General features: G+C 48.2%; 1 protein-coding gene and 1 non-coding gene across 4 annotated transcripts in view; one reads left to right on the top strand and one right to left on the bottom strand.

Annotated features, from left to right (window-relative positions):
- NEDD4L (NEDD4 like E3 ubiquitin protein ligase) overlaps positions 1 to 16,648 on the bottom strand; it is a 371,893-nt gene that overhangs the window by 343,441 nt on the left and 11,804 nt on the right. The gene's annotated exons all lie outside the window — the stretch shown is intronic.
- On the top strand, positions 12,511 to 12,583 carry TRNAE-UUC (transfer RNA glutamic acid (anticodon UUC)). The gene has a single exon. It is a non-coding gene; the product is annotated as a tRNA-Glu (tRNA).

The following is a 16,648-nucleotide window of genomic DNA, read 5'->3' as shown; positions in this document are numbered from 1 at the left end:
ACTCTCAGGAGTCTTCTGCAACACCACAGTTCAAAAGCATCAATTCTTCAGAACTCAGCCTTCTTCACAGTCCAACTTTCACATCCATACATGACCACTGGAAAAACCATAGCCTTGACTAGACGGACCTTAGTCAGCAAAGTAATGTCTCTGCTTTTGAATATGCTATCTAGGTTGGTCACAGTTTTTCTTCCAAGGAGTAAGTGTCTTTTAATTTCATGGCTGCAGTCACCATCTGCAGTGATTTTGAAGCCCCCCAAAATAAAGTCTGACACTGTTTCCACTGTTTCCCCATCTACTTCCCATGAAGTGATGGGACCAGATGCCATGATCTTCGTTTTCTGAATGTTGAGCTTTAAGCCAACTTTTTCACTCTCCTCTTTCACTTTCATCAAAGGCTTTTTAGTTCCTCTTCACTTTCTGCCATAAGGGTGGTGTCATCTGCATATCTCAGATGATTGATATTTCTCCCACATCATATGAAATGCTGGGCTGGATGAATCACAAGCTGGAATCAAGACTGCTGGGAGAAACATCAACAGCCTCAGATATGCAGATCATACCACTCTAATGGCCAAAAGTGATGAGAAACTAAAGAGCCTGTTGATGAGGGTGAAAGAGGAGAGTAAAAAAGTTGGCTTAAAGCTCAACATTCAAAAAATGATATGGCATCTGGTCCCATCACTTCATGGCAAATAAGAGGGGGAAAAGTAGAAGCAGTGACAGATTTTCCTTCCTTCATCTCCAAAATCACTGAGCACGGTGACTGCAGCCATGAAATTTAAAAATGTCTGCTCCTTGGAAGGAAAGCTATGACAAACCTGGACAGCATATTATCACTTGGCCGACAAAGGTCCATATAGTCAAAGATACAGTTTTTCCAGTAGTCATGTACAGATGTGAGAGTTGGACTGTAAAGAAGGCTGAGTGCAGAAGTATTGATGCCTTCGAACTGCGGTGTTGGAGAAGATTCTTGGGAGTCCCTTGGACTGCAAGGAGATCAAACCAGTCAATCCTTAAGGAAATCAGTCCTGAATATTCATTCGAAGGACTGATGCTGAAGCTGAAACTCCAATACTCTGGCCACCTGATGCAAAGAGCCAACTTAGTGGAAAAGACCCTGATGCTGGGAAAGATGGAGGGCAGGAGGAGAAGGGGGTGACAGGGGATGAGATGGTTGGATGCCATCGCCAACTCAATTGACATGAGTTTGAGTAAACTCCGAGAGATTGTGGGAACAGGGGAGGCCTGGCACGCTGCAGTCCATGGGGTCACAAGAGTCAGATATAACTTAGTGACTGAACAACATTGAGGTTTAATTCCTATATCACAAAATTTTCCCTTTTCAAATACACAATTCACTGATTTTTAATATATTCACAAAGCTGTGCATCTATCACCATTAGGTAATGCCAGAAATCTTTTATCACCCAAAAGAAACTTCATACCCATTATAGCACACCCTATTCCTCCCCACCACCAGCCTACAGCAAATACTAGGCTACCTTCTATCTGTGGGTTTGCCTGTTTTAAACACTTTAAATAAAAGTGTGGCTTTTTGTGTCTGGCTTCTTTCACCTATCATAATGTTCTCAACATTTCCTTTTTAGTTCCTCTACTTTTCAACTCCAGAATTTTTTTAAAATAATCTTTATTTTTTTTAATAATCTTTACTTCTTTATTCACATTTTCTATTTGGTGATACAGCATTCCCTATTTCCCTTTAACTCTCTAGATGTGGTTTCCTACATAACTATCAAAGCAGATTTTTTTTTTAGTTTTATTTTTTAATTTTAAAATCTTTAATTCTTACATGCGTTCCCAAACATGAACCCCCCTCCTACCTCCCTCCCCATAACATCAAAGCAGATTTAAAGTTTTGTGTAGTATATCCAATACCCAAGCTTCCTTAAGGAGAGTTTCTGTTGACAGCTTTCTTCCTGCGTTTGAGCCGTGTTTTCCTGCTTCTTTGGGTATCTTGCAATTTGCTGTTGAAAACGAGACATTTAAAGTAATATAATGTGTCAGTGTGTGGAAACAGAATCCAGATTTACTGTTATGAACCCCAGGGTTGTTTGCTGTTGCTGTGTAGTGATTTCTTGGACTGAGCCCATCAAGTCTGTATTTTTGGTGCATATGTGGCCACTGAAATCTCTGATTAGTGACTTAGTGGTTAAGTATTAGCTGAACAGAGATTTCCTTAAATGCTTTGAGCTAATGAATCTCACAGCCCTCACCAAGGGCTTCTGTGAGTGTGCTGGGGCAGTCTCCGTGTTCCGCCAGCCAGTTCACAACTCCACCCGTGTTGGTTAGTCACCCAGTCATGCCCGACTCTTTGCGACCCCATGGACTATAGCCCTCCAGGCTCCTCTGTCCACGGAATTCTCCAGGCAAGAAGACTGGAGTGGGTTGCCCTTCCCTTCTCCAGGGGATCTGCCCAACCCAGGGATGCAACCAGGTCTCCGGCACCGCAGGCAGATTCCTCACCATCTGAGCCACCAGGGAGGCCCATAACCCTGCCTTAGTCTTCACTTTCTGCTCGTGCAGAACCTCAAGGCCGGTCATAGGTGGAAACTTAGGGCCTTCGCCAGTACTGGCTGGGCATGTGCAGAGACTTGTAGATGCCCAGAAATATGTTGGAACTCTATAAGGCTCCCGCTGGACATTCCATCCCCAGGTTTTTCTTTCAGTACTTTTTGATCAGTTAATTGTTGGCCCCAAATAGCAACACCATCTCAGGCACCCGTGATGAAACAATCGCAACTGACCATTCTCCACCAACGTGCAGTGGAGTGGGGCCCCTACACAAAGTGTGTTCCAAGTCAGATCAAATAAAGACAAGCCCTAAGAATGGAGCGTTCACGCGGGCTGTCAGACAGGTGACACTTTCTTGGAAAGAAGTGGGCCTCTGGAGGAGCTCCAGCTTTGTGCTCGCCCACCCAGTGGCTATGAGACTGCTGGTTTTCACTGCCGCCAGAGCTGCAAGGCCACTGGCTTGCACGGCCACCATGGAGCTGGGGCGAGGAGGACGGGATCCACACAAGTTGAAACACAACGGGAAGCCCAGTGCTCCTGCTGCGCTCAGGCAGCTGTTCTTGAACAAATGTTACTCTTTTTGTTCCAAGTCTTTAATTTCCAAAGTTTTGGAAAAGTTGACATTGATGTGTCTTGCCAGTGTTCTCGCTGCTTTAACAGAGGAGACTTTCAGAGGTCCTTACTCTACAGTTGTGGGATTCCAAGGCCCTTCCCTGGTGACTCAGATGGTAAAGAAGCTGTCTGCAGTGCGGGAGACCTGGGCTCGATCCGGGGTTGGGAAGATCCCTGTAGAAGGGAGTGGTAACCCGCTCCAGTATTCTTACTTGGAGAATTCCATGGACTGAGGAGCCTGCTGCTACTGCTGCTAAGTCACTTCAGTCGTGTCCGACTCTGTGTGACCCCATAGACGGCAGCCCACCAGGCTCCCCCGTCCCTGGGATTCTCCAGGCAAGAACACTGGAGTGGGTTGCCATTTCCTTCTCCTGGTGGGCTACAGTTCATGGGGTCACAGAAGAGTCAGACACAACTAAGCAACTAACACTTTCACTTTTTCACTTTTCTGGGTTCCTGTGTAATTTTAGGGCGGTGGTAACCACCATTTTCAACTCAGGATCCCTGTGTCAGTCAGCATACAGAGTTAACACTTCATAGTCGTATTCCGAGAGACTGGTATTCCTCCAAGAGCATGCCCAAGAAAGATCGAGAAAATTCACAATCACAGCCCTCAGATCCAGCCTAACTTTCTTCCTTGGGAATCCCTAGGACTGCTTCCTAAAACTGAGCTAACAAGAGAGAGGAATGATTCAAATACGGAGTACTTTTAGTAATAAGTCTCCCACGTTATTAAAAATCTATATTGACTCCAACATCTGAAAGTTGGTTCCCGGTGAGATGGCCTCATTTTCAACCTTAACATCGCTGGTACTCAGCTACTTGAAAAGCTGTGGAAATAAAGACTTTCACAAGAGTGCTTCCTCCACTGCTAATACTTGCTGAGGAAGGGCATAAAGAGACAGTCATCTTTTCTAAGAAGCCACGCTAGAGAGGAGCATGAAACAAGAAGCCAGGGGAATGCATCCTTTTCCAAAGGAAAACTGAAGGAGCCAGAGCTGCCGCGGCCCCATCCCGTCCCCACTGTCAGCGTGCAGCCACATCACTCGAGCGCTGAGCCTGGGCCACAGCCACACACCGCAGGGACGTCCCTCAAGCTCCTCCCTTTGTTGCATGAGTAATGGGAAAAGAGAAGAGAAACAGTAGGTGGAGAATGTTGACATCTTCCCTTGGTAGGTCTATCAGTCTTCTGCAGAGCAAGTCTGAGGCAAGAGGTAACACCCAACCCAAGAACATTTAGAAAATCTGCTCACGTGGGTCTGAGTGGCCCGAGGATCATATTCACTCTTGCCTCACCGAGCTCCCTCACTTTGCAAGTAACCATTTCCCCTCTTACCAGGTGGCACCAGCAGTAAGGAACCCACCAGTCAATGCAGGAGACGTAGGAGACCTGTGGGTTCGATCCCTGGCTGGGGAAGATCCCCTGGAGGAGGAAATGGCAACCCACTCGAGTATTCTCGCCTGGAGAATCCCATGGACAGAGGAGCCTGGCGGGCTACAGTCCATTGGGTCTCAAAGAGTCGGACATGACTGAGTGAGTTAGGACATCTTCCTCTCCGCTGAGATGAGAAACAAATTGGGATTGAGAACAGTGAGATGCTTCTGTCCTTTGTGTTTAAAAATTCTGCAGCCCTGCTGCCAAACGGTGTAGCCCCATTTTTGCCTCCAGGAAATCCCACCCCTGGGCTCAGCTCCCGACCCTCACACAGTCCACCTGCATCCCCTGCTGCCTCCACCAGCTGCCATCCGGGATGCTCGCATTCCAGGCAGGCTGAGAAGTGCCAGCTTCCCAAGTCGCCTCGCCTCGCCTCGCCTCGCCTCCCATCTGCCAGACGCTGCAGGACATCTCCTCTCTAGCTTCCACTGCTCAAACAGCTCTGCTGGGACACTAATGATACGTGAGAAAGCACGACACATGCGGGCAGTCTCGGAAGCCCTGGAAGCCTTGCTCAGTTCCCGCAGAGCTCCTCAGTTCACTTCCTCGCCTAGAGTTTGCTTTCTTAGCTAAAAGACCCTAGTCCATGAGAACCACAGGTGTGACAAGGAATCCAGGTGTACCTTCAGGTTCCCCCAGTCAGGTGTGCCAGGTAAGCCAGGTGTACCCCCGCAGTGGTTCACCCCACCCCACCCCACCCCACCCCACGTCACTGCTTTAACTACAGCATGTCAGACCATCCTGTGATAACTCCTCAAATGCAAACAGCACATAGGCGATCGCAGGGCTAAGCCGTGGCATTAAGACTGGGGACTTCCACGGAGGTCCAGAGGTTAAGACTCCACACTTCCACTGCAGGGTGCTCAGGTTTGATCCCTGGCTGCGGAACTAAGATCCCATACAAAACATGGCCAACAACAAAAATAAAACCCTTCTTTGGAAGCAATTGTCTTTATACAGACATATGTACACACACATACTTCCCCATTTCCCCTTACTGTCACTCTTCAAAGCCTGAGATCAGCACGGTATTTCATACATATATGCCTCCCCAAAATTGGTCCCAACACTTGCAAGTATGATATGTAAATGTGGGCTTCTTCCCAGCCTTGCTTTGGACAAGGCCTCCATGCTGCTCGATCGGAACCACAATCCAGCAGCAGCATCCGCCGTCAGTCGGCCTCCACGGAGCCGCGCTGTGTTCTGCCAACTCCTCACTGGCTCTACACTTGTTCATTCTTGGCAGAAACCAAGACGCACTTAGACGTGAACATTCACTTTCAGAGCCTGGGCCTTAGGTGTTTAAATTGATAAGCATATTAGAAAAGCATTTAAAGATGACAGGCTCTGACTTATACCCTGTACTTTCAAGGGTGTGGGTGTATAAAAGGGGATCTAAGTTCACAAACTGCCCCCCTAAAATAAACACAGCCCCCAAACAATCTGCAGCATTTGGGGAGAAAACGCTCTTTGAGCCACTGATTTCCTAGCATCTAGCAATCACCGTCAGAAGTAAAACCCAGAACCTCCTAACTTCTATGAAAATGGAGGCTCCGAAAAAGGATTCCCAAAAGGCTTCAAGAAATGTCAGATGCAACAGGAAAGGGACAAGCAACAGAAGCGACTATGAGGGGAAGAACATTAAGAACATGTATATGTATTTCTACTGCATAAAAACCGACCAGGAATTTCTGCTCTTTCACTTCTCTTAACGGAGAGCAAGATTTACCAAGCTCCTCTCCTGATTCTTATTCTACAGGCATAAATAACAAATGCAAGTGAAGCCGCTCAGTCATGCCTGACTCTGTGCAACCCTGTGCACTGTAGCCTGCTAGGCTCCTCCATCCATGGGCTTTTCCAGGCAAGGACACTGGAGTTGCCACTTCCCAGGGACTGAACCCAGGTCTCCCGCACTGAGGACCCTCTCTACTGTCTGAGCCACCAGGGAAAGGACGTGGCCAGCTCTTCGGCTGTAACACTGAGAAGTGCGGTGTGCTGGCACAGCCGCCGTGGGGCCCACAGCACTATTCAACAGTCGGTCATCAGTCCACACCTGGAGTCCCACGTTCTCTACAGGAGGAGTGCCACTGAGGCCCACACGTCCCATTATACCCGACACCCTGAGTGGTTGGCAAGCGTGTCTTCCCCGGGGGATAAACTTAACTTCTAGAAACAGCTTCAGAATCAGCCATCCTGACGAAGATGAGTCTTCAACCCAGTTAAGACCATTTAAATAAGGTGCTATTATAAGGTAAGGAGGCTGAGATGGCTGGTAACCTGGCTGAGAAGGCAGTTTTGACAGAGTAAGGATTGTGACCAACCTAGATAGCGTATGAAAAAGCAGAGAAATTACTTTGCCGACAAAGGTCCATACAGTCAAAGCTATGGTTTTTCCAGTAGTCATGTATCGATGAGAGAGTCGGACTATAAAGAAGGCTGAGAGCCAAAGAACTGGTGCTTTCAAACTGTGGTGCTGGAGAAGACTCCTGAGAGTCCCCTGGACTGCAAGGAGGTCCAACCAATGCATCCTAAAGGAAACCAACCCTCAATATTCATTGGAAGGACTGATGCTGAAGCTCCAATACTTTGGCCACCTGATGCAAAGAGCCAACTCATTAGAAAAGACCCTGATGCTGGGAAATATTGAAGGCAGGAGGAGAAAGGGATGACAGAGGAGAAGATGGTTGGATGGCATCGCCAACTCTGAGCAAACTCTGGGAGATGGTGAAGGACAGCGAAGCCTGGTGTTCTGCAGTTCACAGGGTCACAAAGAGTCGGACATGACTGAGTGACTGAACAACAACTCAGAGGATCAGCAAGGACCTTACTGATCCGTGGTTACCTCATGAAGAGTAGAGGCAAGGCCTCCCAAGAAACCACCTCGAAATGCAATGCTCATCTGGACAGCCAATGTCCAGTGTTGTTCAAATAAGTTTGTTTTACTGTCATCCCTGGCTAAGATAACCAAAGGGAGAAAAGCATCTTTTTAAAGGCAAGAATCCTAAAGTATTAGTACAACTTTAGAGAAGAACAATACCAGTGTTCCGCTGAGCACCCACTCGACACTGAGCAGAGCAACACCCCGGTGCTGCCTTCCTTGTCAGGGACTCGAAAGCCAAAAAACAAAAAAAGGTTTTGTTCACCCTGAAAACAAGACAACAAAAGCATTTATTGCTTGGAAAATCAGCAAGGTCGTCTGATGGTGGCAATGGAAAGAGGGTTGCTGAGGAATGGAAAGATTAGAGCCTGACTGACTTGTGTTCTTTAAGCAGGAAAATGCTCAGTATGAAGCTAAAGGCAAGACGGCTACAAGAGCAAATGGCAACCGTGGCCCCGGACGCGATGGACAGTCGACGTTCTCAGCGCGGGTGGTCACTGGGCCAGGAGTGAACCATCTGTATTCTGATGAGTCACAGTGTCTGATGGCAGAGCTGATGGACAAAATACGCTGGCTGTCCAAAGAGGCGCCACCACCCACCACAGTAACCATCCCTGCAGGGTGAAGAGTGAGGACCACTTCTGGTCCAGGAAGCCTCAGGCCATGACGATCTTAATGTTTTAATACAAATACATTCGAGACCATCAACACAGCCACATTAAGTAATGGAGGGCTCACCACGATTTCTGGGGCTAAAGCCAGTCTTGTCTTCACAATCAAGAGGGCGTCAGTAATGCCTCTATGTCTCCAGCTAACAAGACTTCAGGTCACTGGTGTCTCTACGCGCTAAGAGCACGTGGTACAAGAAAAGCCTGAACAATGGGAACAAAGGAAAGCAGAGGGAGCAAGCAACACCTGGCACACGGTAGGTCGGGAGGAGAAGCCTGTCCAGCAGCCAGGACGTCCACAGACGGCGCTGCGGCCTTAGCAAGTCAGCACCACCTGCCACCTTGAAAACCATGCAGTTGGGACATCCCTGGCAGCCCGGTGGCTACCACTCTGTCTGCCCACTGGCGGGGGCATGGCTTCCATCCCTGGTCGAGGACCTGAAGATTCCATATGCCATGCGGCGTGGCCAAAAATATTTTGAATCAGGAAGTTAATTTGAAGACTCCTGAGAGTCCCTTGGACCGCAAGGAGAGCAAACCAGTCCATTCTGAAGGAAATCAACCCTGAATACTCATTGGAAGGATGGATGCTGAAGCTCCAATACTTTGGCCACCTGATGCAAAGAACCAACTCATTGGAAAAGACCCTGATGGTGGGAAAGACTGAAGGCAAAAGGAGAAGCGGGCAGCAGAGGATGTAATGGTTGGACAGCATCTCCAACTCAATGGACATGAATTTGAGCAAACCCCAGGAGATAGTGAAGGACAGGGGAGCCTCGAATGCTGCAGTCCACGGGGTTGCAAAAAGTCAGACATGACTTAGTGACTGAACAAAAATCTCAATTGAATTAGGTCGGGAATCGGATCTGTAATGAAACTGTGTGTTGGTTTCCGTGATAGTTATGGTGATTTATGCGCTATAAACATGTTCATTCCTCCTTTAATGTTTGGATATATTTTAAGAAATATTATAATAAAAATAATTTAAGTCAACCCATGAAATCCTTACTGATGTTCTCTCTCAGGAGGGTGTACTTTATTCAGGCCTTAAAAAAAAAAAAAAACACACTATATAATTTTTGCCTGCTGTCTTCCCACTGCAGAGAAGGAAACCCATGATTAACTGTCCTGCCTAAGGCAAGCAATATTAGAATAAGGTATTCCTCATCAGGAAGTTTTGAAACAGGAAAAAAAAAAAAACACCTAAGCCAAATCAGGTAAGCAATGAGTAACAGTAACATTAATATAGTGAAATATAAGTGAAAGAGGAGAGTGAAAAAGCTGGCTTAAAACTCAACATTCAAAAAACTAAGATCATAGCATCCAGTCCCATCACTTCATGGCAAATAGATGGGGAAACAATGGAAACAGTGAGAGACTTTTACTTTGGGGCGGGGCGGGGGGGGGGCTCCAAACTCACTGCAGATGGTGCCTGCAGCCATGAAATTAAAAGACACTTGCTCCTTGGAAGAAAAGCTATGAACAACCTAGACAGCATATAAAAAGCAGAGACATTACTTTACCAACAAAGGTCCGTCTAGTCAAAGCTATGGATGGTTTTTCCAGTGGTCATGTATGGATGTGAGAGTTGGACAATAAAGAAAGCTGAGTGCTGAAGAACTGATGCTTTTGAACTGTGGTGTTGGAGAAGACTCCTGAGAGTCCCTTGGATTGCAAGGAGATCCAACCAATCCATCCTAAAGGAATTCAGTCCTGAATATTCACTGGAAAGGCTGATGCTAAAGCTGAAATTCCAATACTTTGGCCACCTGATGCGAAGAACTAACTCCTTGGAAAAGACTCTGATGCTGGAAAAGATTGAAGGTGGGAGGAGAAGGGGATGACAGAGGATGAGATGGTTGGATGGCATCACCAACTTGATGGACATGGGTTTGAGTAAGCTCTGGGAGTTGGTGATGGACAGGGAAACCTGGCGTGCTGCAGTCCACGGGGTCTCCAAGAGTCAGACACTACTGAGCAACTGAACTGCACTGAATTAGTGAACATATCATGATATTTTTGTCATTATTCTTCAATACTGAGCTCAGTTTAGAAGTGCTCTTTTTATTGATTACCCCTGCCATTTCTCTGTCAAAATGTCCTTTGACTTCTTCTGTGTTATAGGAATGAGTCTACACAAGGAATCTGAAAAGGAAACACCACACTCAAGCTCAGTGTTGTATGCAGTAAAATCCCGGCCAGCAACCAGCACACTGTAAAGTTTGAGGTCCTCCTTTTCTCCCTTTTTTTTTTTTTTTTTCTGATTTTCTATGTATACTTGAACTCTTCTAACAGAGAGCTAAAGATCCTGCTGTTGCCTCACCGAACTCCTAAGCGGTTACTTTCCAGCAGCACTGGCATCAGAGTGGAAGGTGCAGCCAACAGGTATCGCCCAAAGAAGCACTGCCCAGATGCGGGAGCCCCAGCATCTTTCAGGACGACAGATCCGAGGGATACAGGACAGAAACTGCACACTCACTGGATGGGCCCAGCAGCTCAGGTACTGGGGTGCTATGAGGCCGGACACAAATATTAACAGGATTGGGGTCCACATGGAGAAATCAGGCCCACACACACCTATCTCGGGCTCAGCAGGGCAGCCTCATTCAGCTCACCACCCAAAGACCTCAAAATGCACAACCTTGAAAAGCCCAGTGACCTGGCGTTAGACAGTTTGACTGCGAAAACTCTGTCCCTGGGGCTCTATCATCCCAGGCCACCAAGGAAGGCTGCCGGGAAACCAAAGAGCCACCATTAAAAAGCAGACAGACATCGAAATGCCACACTCTCTACAGAAAGCCCTCTAGTCAATTCAGACCACACTAAAACTGACTGATTCTCAGAAGGCCTCTTTACCTCTAGCAAATCAAGGTATTTTTAATAGTTCTGCTACCTCTAAACCCAGAGTGGTTATGAATGACCCTCCCAACCCCTCCTCCAAGGGATACTCCATAATTGAATCACTGGGAAGCTGCAATAGTTAATATGCACAGGGAAGAAACAGGAATTTATAAATAAATGGGAAGTTATCATTTTCCCATTTTACCTGAATTTAACAACAGTATTTTTAACAGGCAAAGATGGTGCATGTGCATATCTGCAGGAGAAAAACCGACATTCAGACAGTAACTCCTGTGAACTCCCCGCTAGACCTTCGGGACTGGGAAATTCGATCCTGTGCAGAGCTAAGTATAAATAACCACCTTCCTTCCTGCCTGCTCCAGTCTGGAGCCAGCATGACAGAAACACAGAGACCCACAACTCAACATGCCTCATCCTCTACAGCCTTGTGAGGAACAAAACCGCAGGCGAACTGAAAAGGGCACATCTCCATCTGGGACGCCGAAGACCCAGGTTCAAATTCCGACTCTGGCCCTCACTAGGCCCTGGGACTTTGGTCAAGCCACCCATGCTTGCTAAGCTTTGCTTTTCTCATCTGAAAAACATGAAAAAGAGTATTTAAGAACCCCACGTGTTTGGTGGATGGATGATACTAGATAATCGTGTAAAACTGGTCCACACTAGAGCAAGGTTTCTGCAACCTGGCACTACTGGTGTTTGGGGCCTGCTAAGTTTTTATTGTGGGGGCCTTCCTGTGCTTTGTAAGATGCTTAGCATCATCCCTGGCCTTACCCATGGATGCCAGGAGCATCTCCCAAGTTTTAACCACCAAAAGCCTTTCCAGGTACTGCCAAAGGTTCTGGGGGGTCAGGGGGGCTTACCACCCAGTTTAAAACCACTGTACCTGGTACTTAGTAAATAATTTAAGAAAGGGTTTCTCCCTCCCATCCAGTAGTCACCTGAAACAAACCTGGGGGGAGGGGGGTGATGGTTATTCTAGAATTTTCCCTTTTTCTAGTCTAATCGGTCAGTAGTCACACACAACGCCTTCTGCCTTCCACGTGCCTCTGGCTTTTACTCTCTGCCTCCTGCACCCCCATGTGGTCAGTCCCAGGGCCACGGCCACCAGCTCTGCCCAGGCAGCTATGGGACCGCCCACCGCGGTCCACCTCCTCGTCCATTCTCCGCCGGCTGTGAGGTGAACGTGAAGAAAGCACAGCTCTAACGAGCTCTCACCGTGCCCCAGAGGATAAAGCCCCGGTTCCCTGACAAGGTCCACGAGGCTGTTCCCAGATAACCACCTCCTCCTGTGACTCTGGCCACTCGGGCCTCACGGGTGCCCCCTCTCCACTCCCTGGAGACCTGCCCTGAGACACCACCGAGTGCTGGTCCCACCCACAGGCTCTGGAGCCCGACTGCCTCGGTTCCAGTCCTGGCTCTGCCGCTTCCTAGCTCTGTGACCCTCGAGCAAATTAGCTAATCTCTTTGTGCCTCAGTTTGCCCACCTGTGAGATGGTGATAAAGTACCCACCTCCAGGACTTCCCTGGTGGTCCAGTGGCTAGGATTCTGCACTTTCAATGCAGGGGGCCCAAGTTCAAACCCTGGTCAGGGAACTAGATCCCACATGCCACAACTAAGAGCCTGCATGGCCAAATAAATAAGTAAATATTTTAAAAAAAGAAGAATTTACAAAATACCCACCTTCAAGGGCTGTTGTGAAGATTTTGCAAGTTAGTTTTTGTCAGATATACGCATCAGCACCTAGCAGAGGAAAAGTTCCCAACTTTTAACTACTGGCTTATTTTAATCCAAAACTCAGCTCAGACGTCACTGTTCGAAGCCTACACCAGTTTTCCCACCCGCCTTCACGGCCCAGACTCAGCTGCCCTCCTATACAGTTATCGCTACTACCGCACTGACCACAAGTGGCTGCTGTCCACGTTCCTGTCTCACGTAGATCAGACCCTCCCTCGGAGCAGGGGCTGTGTGTCACTGACCACCTCAGTCCCCAGCACAGCATCAGGTCTCACGCGTGTCTGCTCCACGCAAGCCAGAATCCCAGACTGGACAATCTCAGCAGATCAGCCAGTCCGAAAAACAAAGCCCTTACTTGTCCATGCCACACAGACCTCCCCTCCCTTCTCCTAATCTAGGCCATTACTTCAGATTTTCTTAACTGTCCTCCTTCCCTACAATTCCAACTGAAAAGACCTCCTGCTTCTCCAAGCCCCCTCAAAATACGAAGACATTCCAAAGAAGAAGGGCACTTTGGATCATTTTACACTGGTTTTTATTTTCCACAGATTTCTTAAAGGCCAAAGGAATCCTTGAAACTGCCATTGCCCAGACCAGAATATCTGCTTGAAACCGTCACTTTGCAGAATTAAGGTCACCTGGCAAAGCAGCACAATGTCCTTGTTACCCAGGTATTAAAAGTACCACAAGACTGGGAAACTGGGATAAAGTAGGAGTTTGGGATTAACATATACACATTACTAGATATAAAATAAACAAGGACCTACTGTATAGCATAAGGAACTATACTCAATATCTTGTAATAAACTATAATTGAAAAAATCAGAAACAATATATATACATACATATATACATGTACAACTAAATCACCTTTGATGTACACTTGAAACTAACAATACTGTAAATTAACTATACTTCAATTTTTTTTTTTTTTTTTTTTGGCTGCACCACAAGACTCGAGGCATATACGATCTTAGTTCCCCGACCAGTGAGTAAACCCAGGCATTCAGCTGTGAGAGCGTGAAATCCTGACCACTGGACCGCCAGGGAACTTCCTATACTTCAATTTTTTTTTTAATTATTAAAAAAAACGAACAAAAAAAAAAGATTCAGAACCTGGGAAGTCCCTCCTCCCTGGAGCAACAGGATATTACCAATGTTGGGACTTACCAACCCACCTCATCCCATTCATCAAATCGTCCATTACCGGTCACTCCTGCCCCTTCCTGCAATTATTAATCTTTTTGTGTCCTAAGACCAGCCTCATTCTAACAAGACAAGTGCTTGTTATGAAAGAACAATATACAAAATCTAAGACTATACAAGGGCTTTGAGTGGAGAAATAAGGTCTGGGAATCTGAAAACGTGAACTGTGAACTCATCAGAACAGTACTTCTCACACCTGATGTTCAGTTCAAAAGGTAAAACATTCTCAAAGCCCCTTTCTTTGCTAACTCAGATTCTTCGGTTGATATTTCATTTATACAAATGTAAAACTAGGTCTACATCCAATGACGCTCCTTGCCACCAAGCTGGTTCCACGCAGCCCTGCTACATCGTATTTGATGTCTAAACTCATGTCTCCAGCACCTTTTCAACTGCAGACAGAAACTTCTGTTCACATCACCAGGCACACGATGATTTGGCCTTCTCCGGGCAGGAGGATATTGCTGGTGTACTGAGTCCATTCTGGTCTTACCCCCTTAGAGTGCGTGCATGCTCAGTCATGTCTGACTCTTTGCAACCCCATGGACTGCAGCACCCCAGGTTCCTCTTGCTTGGGGTTTCCCAAGCAAGAATACTGGAGTAGGTTGCCATTTTCTTTCTCCAGGGGATCTTCCTGACCCAGCGATCGAGCTCTTGCCTCCTGCTTCTCCTACGCTGGCAGGCGGATTCTTTGCCACTGAGTCACCAGGGAAGCCCGAGCAGGTATGTTACTCTTAACATAATCAAAACACACCTTTGGATCTCCCCTTTTCCCCTTACTATTAGGTAAGTAACTGGTGTATTGAGTCCACCTAACTGCTCACACCAAAACCCTGGGTGCTAACTCCATATACATCTATCAAGACCCAGGCACTTCCTCCAAAATACAGACCAGACCCATCCACCTCACCACATGGCACCATGCCCTTCCTCACACCTCAGCCAACCATCACCTCCCGACCAACCAACCAGTACTGGAGATTCTGGACTGGTCTCCCTGCTTTCTTTCATGTCCTTCCCACAACAACCCTTTCTCCCTAGAGGCGCTTCACAAATTAGATCCTGCTACTGCTCTGCTTAAAACCCTCCAATGGCTCCGCAACTCTGAGAAAAACCCAGCCCCCCAAATCAGCTCCTGCGGCCTCCGTCCACACCCCTGCCCCACACGACCCAGGCACCCTGCTTCTCTCTCTGCTCCTCAAGCCTCTGCGTCTGCTATCCACCCACCCTGTCCCCCGTAGTCTGGAATATTCTGTTCCAAAACCTCAAGTAGCCATCAACCCCTCACTCAGGTCTCCGCTGAACTCGTCGTACTGTGGGTTCTTGGACAGCATGGACCCCCCTCCAGGACACAGGGTTGGGGGGGGCACTCTGCCCCCCTCAAGGATGTGAAATTTGCAAAAACGCATCAGAGCTTCTCCCTCACGGCCACATGGCAGAGGCTCACGCCACTCAGCCTCACTCCCCACCGAGGCTCTGACTCTGGGAGGAGGAACACCGCACTTCCCAGCATCAGAAACCACTTCCTGTGTTTGGGGATTCCCACAGCCCAAGTTCCGGGGCCAGCTGGGGCCATCCCCCAAGACAGAAACCAAAAGTCGAAGAGGGGGAAACAGACCCTCCCAGCAGCGAGGCGGTGAGCCCAGTTAGAGGTTCCTGCTGGACTTTTCCCACCAGAGACACAAGCAGAGTGGGCAGAAAAGAGGCAGTGGAGCGGGCCTGAGGCTTCTGTCCTCCCCAAGTGTGCCTGCAGGACTGGCTCTGGGCTGGCTTCTGGGAACTTGAATGCACACAGCTCCGTCCACTAACACAAACGTGCCCCCAATGGTGAAGGATGCCCAGACTGTCTGTGCCAACACCTGCCCTCCTCCTGGGAGCTAGAATTTTAGCATGCGGTAGGCAGGCGGCACTGACACAATCCGTTCCCAACACAAAGCTTGGGCACTGGGTCTCTAACGAACGCCCTGGGAGACAGCATCTCCTCCACGTGGCCCCAGCAGTGGTCAGAGGAATGGAGCACGCCCTGCCTGACGCCCCTGGAGGAGGCCTCTCGGAAGCTCCCCGCTGATCTCCGATGTCACTCCAGGCACCTTTATTTCTTTAGTGATTTCGCTTTGCTACCCTTTTGCTGTAACCAGCTCTAACTGTGAGTGGACCCGTTTCCAGGTCTTAGGACTCCTCCTACGGGATCACTGAGCCTGAGAGTGGCTGAGTTGACGCCCACCACAAGTAGGGAACAGGAGGGCTGAGGCAGTTACAACAAGAGGCACCCCGCCACATGGCAGCCAAGGGGGCGGGGACAGTGTGGGAGGCGGCATACAGTGTCCACGGTCCCTGGGGCCCCGTTGGATGCTCCCTGCAGGCTCACTGGCTGCGATCCTGCGTGTCCAGCTTCTCTTCATCCTTGACCACCGGCCAGGCCTCACTCTCCAGCTTGACAGGTACTTCTGGGCTATGCAAAATGCCTTCAGTAAATCCTGTTCTGTTCAAATCCATCAGAGTGGGTCTCTGTTGCTTGTAATCAAGCGTCCCCAACTATCAGAGATTCTGTGATACAAACTACACTATAAACAAAATTGGAATGTCCAAAGAGGGCCGGGGCAGGTAGAGGGTCCTGTGAGTCCCACGATCCCAGTCCAGAGAAGGTTCTGCTGAGCAGAATGAGTTTAAGTGCCCTGCTTTCTGTTACCCAAACTTGGTGCCTCTTCATTCGAGAC

The sequence above is a fragment of the Ovis canadensis genome, chromosome 23, assembly GCF_042477335.2.
Source record: "Ovis canadensis isolate MfBH-ARS-UI-01 breed Bighorn chromosome 23, ARS-UI_OviCan_v2, whole genome shotgun sequence".
NCBI lineage: Eukaryota > Metazoa > Chordata > Mammalia > Artiodactyla > Bovidae > Ovis > Ovis canadensis.
The sequence above is the reverse complement of the archived record's forward strand: the minus strand, read 5'-3'. Positions and strand labels throughout refer to the sequence as shown.